The sequence below is a fragment of the Balaenoptera borealis genome (assembly GCF_965194805.1).
Source record: "Balaenoptera borealis genome assembly, chromosome: 17".
In the NCBI taxonomy this organism is placed as follows: domain Eukaryota; kingdom Metazoa; phylum Chordata; class Mammalia; order Artiodactyla; family Balaenopteridae; genus Balaenoptera; species Balaenoptera borealis.
In genome coordinates, this window is record NC_138876.1 from 7,373,503 (window position 1) to 7,382,765 (window position 9,263).

General features: G+C 39.9%; 1 protein-coding gene across 1 annotated transcript in view; it reads left to right on the top strand.

The window, feature by feature from the left end:
- Positions 1-3,381, top strand: part of ZFAT (zinc finger and AT-hook domain containing) — a 404,316-nt gene extending 400,935 nt beyond the window's left edge. The window contains exon 17 of the mRNA XM_082364603.1: positions 3,310-3,381. The gene's annotated coding sequence lies outside the window, so the exon portion shown is untranslated. The remainder of the gene's footprint in view (positions 1-3,309) is intronic.
- The last annotated feature ends 5,882 nt before the right edge of the window (positions 3,382-9,263 follow it).

Sequence of the window (9,263 nt, forward strand, 5' to 3'; positions counted from 1 at the left end):
GTCAAGGAAGAGGACTCTGCTTTAAGTGTTGAAAAGGTTTCTGCGAGCCTGACGTAGAATAAGGAGAAATTCAACAATAAGGGAAAAGGGAGGAGGCATTTGAAGGCAGAAAGAGTAGAAGTGATGGCATTGGGATGACCTTGACTAATCAGCATTTTGTCTCATTCTGTTTTTATCTCCATTTTTGTGATTGCTACTGGAATGCAAATTCCGACACTAACTACTTGGAGTTAGACCAAGTTTCAGAGGCGAAGACTGCCCTCATTTCAGACTATGGGGGTTCCCTTTACCCTTCAGTCTCAATAATTCACTAGAATGACTTAGAACTCAGGAAAGAGCTATACATACGGTTACAATTTCATGATAGCAAAAAAGAAACAAATCAAAACCAGCCGTAAGATGAGACACATGAGGTGTGAGGTCTGGCAGGGTCTCAAATGATAGCTCCTGTATCCTCTTCCCCTGGATGTCACCCTCCAGGCATATTGATACATAACCATATATCCAGAGTTGTGTTAACCTGGGAAGCCCACCCACGTTTCAGCATCCAGTTTTTTTTTTGGAATTTCATTATGTAGGCACGACTGATTAAATCATTGACCATGAGGTTGAACTCAATGTCTAGCCCTTTCCCCTTTTCAGATGTTAGGCTGATATCATGTAGCTCAAAGCCCCAAACCTCACAAATTTTGTTGTGGTAAAATTAATCAATTTTTTCTTTGTGAATTACCTTTTTTGTCTCTTGTCTAAAAAATAATTCCCTATTCCAGTATCACAAAGATATTTTTCTGCACACTTTTCTACTATTTTTGAAGTCATATATTTGTCATTGATCCAGTTGGAATTTATTTTTCATTTGCTTTTCTGAGCCTCAGAATCCTCCTTTGTGGAATTAGTGGGTTGGATTAGTTAATCTATAAGATCCTTTCCAGCTTTAAATTCAGTGATAAAAATATCTAGCTTTTACACATACTTTCTATATGCTAGGAATTGTTCTGAGAACTTTACATTTATTACCTTATTGAAGTCCATTTTTCACTCTTTTACAGGCACAGTGAGGTTGAACACACGAGCTAATGCTCAACAGCTACTGAGTGACAGAGATGGATTTGAAGCCAGAGATCTAGCTCCAAGATTTGCTCTTAACTAACTGCTTCATTATATTCTTCTTCTAAACAATATCACTCTGTGCTTCAACCTTCACCATAGTTTTTATTCTCCTTCAGTTCTCAAGGGTTTAGCACATACTCAGGCATAGAAGAGTCTTAGTGCAGCTTTGTTGAATTTAATTGAAAATAATACTTTCCGTCTGTTCTTGATGTTTATGTCACCTATGGGTAATCTTCAACTATTGAATCCAGCACCAGATATGTTCAGTTCAGAATTAATATTGGGACTCACACCTGGTGACTATAAGTCCATGGTCACAAAACCGGCAGGTAATATGCCTTTTCTTACACCTCAGTTTGTTTTACAGAACTCTAACGTGTCTGCCTGGCATCTGGCTGGCTAACTTGCCTGTGGATGAGTTTTCTTATTATCACCTTCTCTTTAGCACCTAGACTACGTGGTCTGTGGAAAACAGAGAGGTGATGTATTTATCAAAAGCCCCAGGTAGTAGGAGAAGAGCAATAAATGTCTAAAAATATGAATTTAGAGTTCCCCTTCAACATCTTTTCATCCCTTTCATCATCATCAAATTTCCACCTCAAACTGTAAAACGGCCAGTGCCCTTAGACCCCGAGAACTGTCTCCTTTCCTTCAGTGACATCTCTTCTCCCTAGGCAAGTGCATCATGCCCTTCCCCTTCCTCTCTCCGATGAGGTCCCACCAGAGGATGACCTGAGGGAGGGTTGGGAGGGTGTGAGAAAGATGACCAATAACAATAATGACTTCTTCCTTCTACTACTAAGTGCTTTCTGTGTTTCCCATGCTGTGCTAAAGTTTTACCCTCTTCATCTCATTGAATCCCACGACTCCCTGGAGTGAGGATCATTGTTCCCATTTTACAGTGATAACACTGAGGCCAAGAAAGTATAACTAGCCCAGAGCTAACAAACTACAGCTACTGTGTAGGAAAGCGGGGACTCCTTCAGGTTCACATCTATGTGACTTCCAAACCCATTTCTCTTTCTTTCTCAGTGTAATGCTGCCTAATAGCCAACTCTTTGCAGTAGAACTTGTACATACCTCAAGCCGGAAAGAAAAACAAAACAAAACAAAATGCTGTATGTGTTTCAGTGTCAGTGGTAGATATATTTGGGGGTGAGATGCTATTTCTTGGTTGCCCTCTTTAACAGTACTTGAAAGTCTCTGCTAAAGGAAGAACATGGGCTTTGGAATCAGGGAGACAGAGCTGGGGCAAGGCACTTCAACCTCGGAGCCTCGGCTTTCCCATCATAAAAAAGGGATAATAATATGTGGGATCAAAAATGGAGTCTTATATACAGCATCTGGTAGATAAGACAGGAGGCCAGAGGGTAGCATGATTAAGCACCGGTTACCCAGAATTAGACAGGCTTGATTCCAGTTCTGCTATTTACTAGCTGTGTGATGACCTTGGGCAACTACTTAACCTCTGTATACATTTCCTCTTCTGTAAATTGGGGAGAAATTATAGCACAGACTTCACAGGGGGGTTATGAGTACAGAGCAGTTCCAGGCCCAGAGTAACCTCTTTAGGTATGTTTGTCATTGTTACAGCAAGTGTTCACAAATGGTGGTCACCTTCCCTCCCCAGGTAGGAAATGTCCAGAAGACGCTGTCTGACCCACTTGTTGGTCCCCAGGATATTCTCTGGGCATACTGGAATCCCTCCTGGTCTCAGCAGTTAGTCCCACCTCTCAGAGTCAGCTCCAACCCCATCTCGTTCTGGAGCTGCTCCCCTCCAGTGGTCTAAAAGGCTGCACAATTGACCCTTCCCTGCCCGGACTGAATGTGAGCTCAACCACCTAATTCTCAGCTCCTTGCTGGTCATTAACTGTTTAATGTGTGTGAGGAATGTCTCTTAACCTTGTGCCTCATTAGAATGAGTGATTTTGTAAGGCAATAAATCAAACTCGCTTCTAATGGAACCAGATTCCAGCACCTTCTTTTTTCTAAGAACCTTACAAAGAAAGCTATTACAGGTTTGGAAAGATTGATTTTATTTAAAACCGAATATGTACGAAAGCAGGCAGAGTGGTTATGACATAAATTACTTTGATATATTGAGTGCAAAGGCAAATGCAATTTCTTTCTCCCTTTTAGCTTTCTGTGTTCAGCAGGGGGGTGGTGATTTATCTTTTCACCCATGTCTATCTGACTTAGGTTGCTTTTAACTCGAGGGAAGAAGGGACAGATGGCCTACGTTGGAGGGACCTGCAGGAGGAGGACAGGAAAGGAAAAAGGAAAGAAAGAAGATGTCTCCTCTAATCTCTGGACCCTCAAATGATACTATTCAGCCTGCCCCCCACTTCCCGATCTAGCCTGGTCCCCTGTGGAAGAAAATAAACAGCAAACGGAAGAAACATCTCAAATGGAAATCAATACGCAGTTTACCATGTCATTATCTTAGGCTCAATTTCTGTGTTAATATAACAAACTATAACTACATATAGTAAATATCAAACCCTCTTCACTGAGAGAGAGAGAAAGAATAAAGTCTATCATAATCTAATTTTCATTTCTTTTTCCAGGTGCTGTGGATCCTCTTTTGGATGCTTCTAGTTTCAGTAAAAGAGAAAAATAGGCAGTAAAGGTTCATTTTCTGATGTCAGAGCCCTCACTACCCCTGTTACTCTTTCAAGAGAGTTATTCATCTTTGCTCACGTCGACACTAAACATTTCTTTAAGGCTCTGCCTCTAGCACCGTGTTGGCGAAGAGGTTCTGCCCTCACCAGTATGGCTCTGCAAATTTTGACTTTCTGGCTTAACTCCTGAAAACAAAAATGTGAAGTTCTGGATTGAATAAAACTGAAGGTATTTTATTGTTGAGGCTTCTCAGAGCTTTAAGTATGCTACCGTGTGTTGTAAATCTCTGAGAGTGATACAATGCACCACTTTGCAAACTTTTAACAAGGGACACTTTCTACAGAGCATCTCGAAGTTATCCCATTGTTAGAGATATCTGGGGAGATGCTCGTCTCTTTTACAGGAGGGTTTACCAGGCCTTTCTCAAGAGAACCCCATTTGCTCATCTGAACTCATCTCCTCTCTCTGCCCCGCATCCCATTCTGAGTTAAGGCTGCACAGAGTTCATCATCATCCTGGAACACATGCTGCTTTTCCCCCACATGTTCTTACACAGCACAAACAGGTTTTTCTTCTTCAAAAGCCATTTCTCCTCCTCCTGCTCCTGGCAAATTCTGACATCTTTTAGAACCCAGTTTTGCGGTCACTCTTCAGTGAAGCTGCCCCACGTAGAGTCACGGTGACTTCCTGGGGTGTCGATAGCAGCTTCAGAGACAGACCGACACAGGCACATGTGTGACAGTCTAGATGGGCATTGATTATTACCGCAATAGTAGAGTATTACTGGGGTATTGAAACTTTGGTAAAATAGTGTTTTAAAAACAGAACAAAACCGAAAACTTTCTGTCAGTGAGAATACTTTCTGAGTATTTCTCCACTTTTCTCTCCCCACTCCGCTTATACTTTCTCTGCCCTTTTATTGTGTTGCTCTGTGCCCTCAGAGCTTTATCTCTGCAGACTGCATTGCCTAGATCTCTTTGCCAGTTGGCATTGGCCAATGGGAGGTACCAGAAATGTTGGAGTACCTCACTACCCTCCTTAAGGGCGCACCTGATAGGCAATAATTGGACACTGATACACATTGGCAGTATTTCATTTTCATTTGGAGGAACAATCTTGAGGAGGGTTGATTTGAAGGCAGTTCCCAGCTCCTCCTGCCTTGAGCAATTCAGCTCTCACCCCAAACCTGCAAGCATTGCAGAGAAAATACAAGGGGAGTGTGGATAGAAAAGTGAAGAAACACCAACCTGCCTTTCTTAGAGGTTGTATTAACTTACATTCCTACAGCAATATATAAATATGTTTATTAAACTATTTCTTCTCCAACATAGTGCATTTTCAAAGTATTGGATCTTTTCCCATCTGATAGCTGGAAAATGTAACATTATACTTTTAATAGCTTTTCTCTTTTAATATGTGTGTTAATGATATATTTTTCAATGTTTTAAGGATTATTTATAGTTTTCTTCATTGAACATCAGTAATTTCACATCCTTTGCCCATATATTCTATTAGAGGGACTGTTTTTTTCTTTTTTTTTAATTTTTATTTATTATTTATTTATTATTTATTTTTGGCTGTGTTGGGTCTTCGTTTCTGTGCGAGGGCTTCTAGTTGAGGCAAGCAGGGGCCACTCTTCATCGCGATGCACGGACCTCTCACTATCGCGGCATCTCTTGCTGTGGAGCACAGGCTCCAGACGCGCAGGCTCAGTAGTTGTGGCTCACGGGCCTAGTTCCTCCGCAGTATGTGGGATCTTCCCAGACCAGGGCTCGAACCCACGTCCCCTGCATTGGCAGGCAGACTCTCAACCACTGCGCCACCAGGGAAGCCCGGGACTGTTTTTTTCTTATCGATTACAGTGCTCTTTATATATTAAGGGAACAGACCTTTTATGTCTGTGCTTAGTTTATGTGCTTTTTTCAGCTTATCTTTTTCTTTTTGCATTATGTTTTTTTCCTGTGCAGACTTGTTTTTGTGTTGTCAAATTAATCACATTTTCAGGGAGTATGGAATTTATGCCATACTTATGCCTTCTGTACATTGAGATTTTAGATGTATATTTTTTCTAGTAACTACATGATTAAAAAAATAAGTCCTTGAATCATCTGAAATTTCTTTAGGTATAAGGGTTGAGATATTCTACTCCAAATCACTACCATTTTTCCTAACACCATTTATTGAATAATCACTTTTTATCTCCTGACTTATAATTTCATTTTTATCAAATGTCAAATTCTGAAATATGTTTCAGTTTAATTCTGGACTTTATACTCCACCCCTTGTGCTGCCTGTCTGTTCATGCACCAGTACCACTCTGTTTTAATTATACACTTTATGGTGAGACAGGAAATGTCTTACCTGACCCGTAATTTATTTATGCATTTTCCTACTATTATTGCATGAACTTGTGTGCTCTACTTCAAATTAATTATGAAAGCTGATATAAGGTATTTCCAGTTCTTAAAAAAATTACAAAGAAAGAAGAGGAGGTAAGGGAAACATTCAGATTCTTTTCCATTCACAAACATGATTATCAGTATTTTGGAGGAATCGTTTTAGTTTTTTCAGATATTTTCAGATATTTTTCATGTTCTTGATTTTATTATTTACCACCTAGTATAATTAAGAAAAGAAATGAGATTTTGGAATAATCAATACTTCTGTAACAATTGTTGATATACGCATTCACTTAAGGATCAGAGAATGATCTTTTTACAGAGATCCAGATTTTCAGATCCCTAATCCTAGAATAGAATCTAATTCTCCATCCTCTTAAAGTTGGGATTCAAATACCAGTTTTGTGCTTTAATAGTTGAGTAATCTTTGGCAAAGTTATTTTATTTCCTCTGTGTCTTTTTTTTTTTTAAATAAAATGGAGATGATATATAATTAAGAAGGATTCTTATGTGTTATAAAATTAGGTTCAAGTCTCAGACACAGCCTTTAGTTGTTTTTGACCTTGAGTAAGTCCCTTAAACTCCCTTTATATGTTTCTTCATCAATAAAATCGGAGATAACATTTTGGAATAATAAACCCTCTTATAAGTTGGCTGTAAAGAATTAATATCTGTAGCTGCTCTTTCTAATATACTGGACACAACTGGTTTATGATTGTGTTAATAGACTTGGTTACTGAGGATGGAGAGAAGAAGGGAGGAAAAGAGGGTGGGAGAAGAGAGAGGAGGGTATTTGGTTTTATATCCATTAAGGAAAGCAATGTTTTTGGATGCCACATTGAAGCGTTGCTCCCTTTACCCCCAGCCATCTAACATCGCAGACCAAGTTTGCTCTGACGTTCAGGTAATACCGTACTTGATTTAACTCAACCCCGTCTTCCATCTTGTTAAACTACATAGCACAACAGAACCAACTCCAAGGAAGGTTAACTGAGGCCTTTGGATTGATTGAACATGGTTGTCAATGGTGTTGTCCCTCCCACGTACAGTGGGTTTTCATTAGAATTTTGTTGTCTGTCTTGGAATGGTCGAAAACATTCACATGATGGATTAATCAATTTCCAAGTTAATGCATTCACATGTGGTAATGACTTGGTCAAACATCTCTCTGGCTGTCTGAATAGGCTTTAAGGAATTAATAAGACAGTGGAGGAACCCAACTTTCAATTAAGAAAGAAAGTTGCAAAGAGTTCTTTTCTAACCTGGAAAATGAACCAAGGCTGATAATTTCCATTTTTTGCCTCATGACATATAAATGGTTAAAAATAAAGCTAAGCCTATTAAAAAACACATCATTTACATTTTCCAAATTGTAGTGCTATTGGATGCATCATTAAGTAGAAATGGGTTGCAATAAAAACACATTAATTAGTATAAGAACTGAAAAAAAAATAACCCCACAAGATTTCAAGTTCATTCGGCTCTCCTCAGAAAGATAGAAAGCATTATATTTATATATTTACATATAACTAGGAACAGCTAAGTCATTTATCTGTAAAGAATGGAAAAGGAAGATATAGAGAGAGAACCCACCAAAGTGATCATTTCCATAAACCACAACTGCATTTCAGTCATGGGCAATCCTTCTCCTGGTTACTGCACTCATAAAGTGCCTATAAGAATGACATCATGCAGTTCCATATTTATAGTCTTTCAATATCCCATGGATCAAATTGGTCGAGTTTACAAGGCAAGAGATGATTTTCCCCCCATTTAAACTGCTATCCTTTTCTGTGTCCTCTGGACTCTAAATGCTGCTCTGCTCCTCTGACAATTTTATAGCCCAGGGTACAATGACAAGTCTGTAACTGAAATTTGGTTAGTGGTGGAGGGCTCGCTGAAACCCAAACCTCAGCTGGTCCGGCTGTCACATCCATTTTATAGTTTTGAGTCCACTGACCAGCTGGGCTTGAGCTGCGGGGGAGAGCAGTGTGCAATGGAAGATGACGTTTTGGGGATGTTCCCATTTGCAATTATCCAGTGGCCACCAAAGGCTGAGTAGGCCAGCTCTGCCACTGATGGATGTGAAAACTCTTTGGCTCATCATACTATGTCTATATGGAAGCTATATGTATTAAAAATAAAGACTCACAGCTAAACCAAAATGTTCAATTTCTGGGCCCCCTTTGAAGAATAAGAAGGTTTCCCCCATTTTCTCTTTATGGCAGGAGAAGTAAATTTGATTAAGCCACAGTGAGCTTCTGGAAGGTTCTTAGAGAAGATGGGTCTTTCAAGGAGAGTCCTTCCAAGGGTGAGACTTCATCCACATCACTGTGCTAGTTGTTAATGGTAGAAAGCTGCCTATCTACCATTTCCCTGCTTTTGGAATGTTCATCTTCTCCCTCCTCCATCTAGTGCCGAGGCCAAGACAAGGAGCCACAGGGGCTTCAGGCCACCAACGGGCCATCCACCAAGGTTTGTCCCAAAGCCAGTCATCACAGACCTAGAAGCGCTGCCCTTCAGAAGCCACAGTCCCCTGTGAAGCGTGCTGGTTTCTGAATAAAGGGAGTGAGCATTTTAGTGTGTGAGATGTCAAGATGCAGGAGAGCATGTGAGACATTAAGCAGTTTGGTGTGGTTGGATGCACACCTGTAGGAAATGGGATGAGGAAGATGAGGACCAGATGGGACTGGGTCAAAAATGGCTGGAAGTAAAACTAAACCCAGCTAGCTGATTGGTCACTTTCTTCTTTGTGTCCTTACTCCACACTGCATGGATTTCTATCCTGGTGCTTTTCAGAATTGGTTATACTTATAACATATAAGTTGCCTTTACTTCACTATAAAACCCTGAGGAGGGACAATGTTTGTTGCATTCCTTTCTATCCCAAATGACCAATACAGTGTTTGGCTCCACAGTGCTATATAGTATTATATGATTGTAGCCCAATGGATTATCATGAGCAGGGGTAATAGAATGAAATAGACTGGGGACTGAGTCATGACCTGTTACTACCTACCAGGACCTTGTACAACTTAATTGCCTGAGCACCAGAATATTAGTAATAAAATAATAATAACTAATAATAATAATTATTTTTAGTTATTATTATTATAACATTTCTTTAGCATC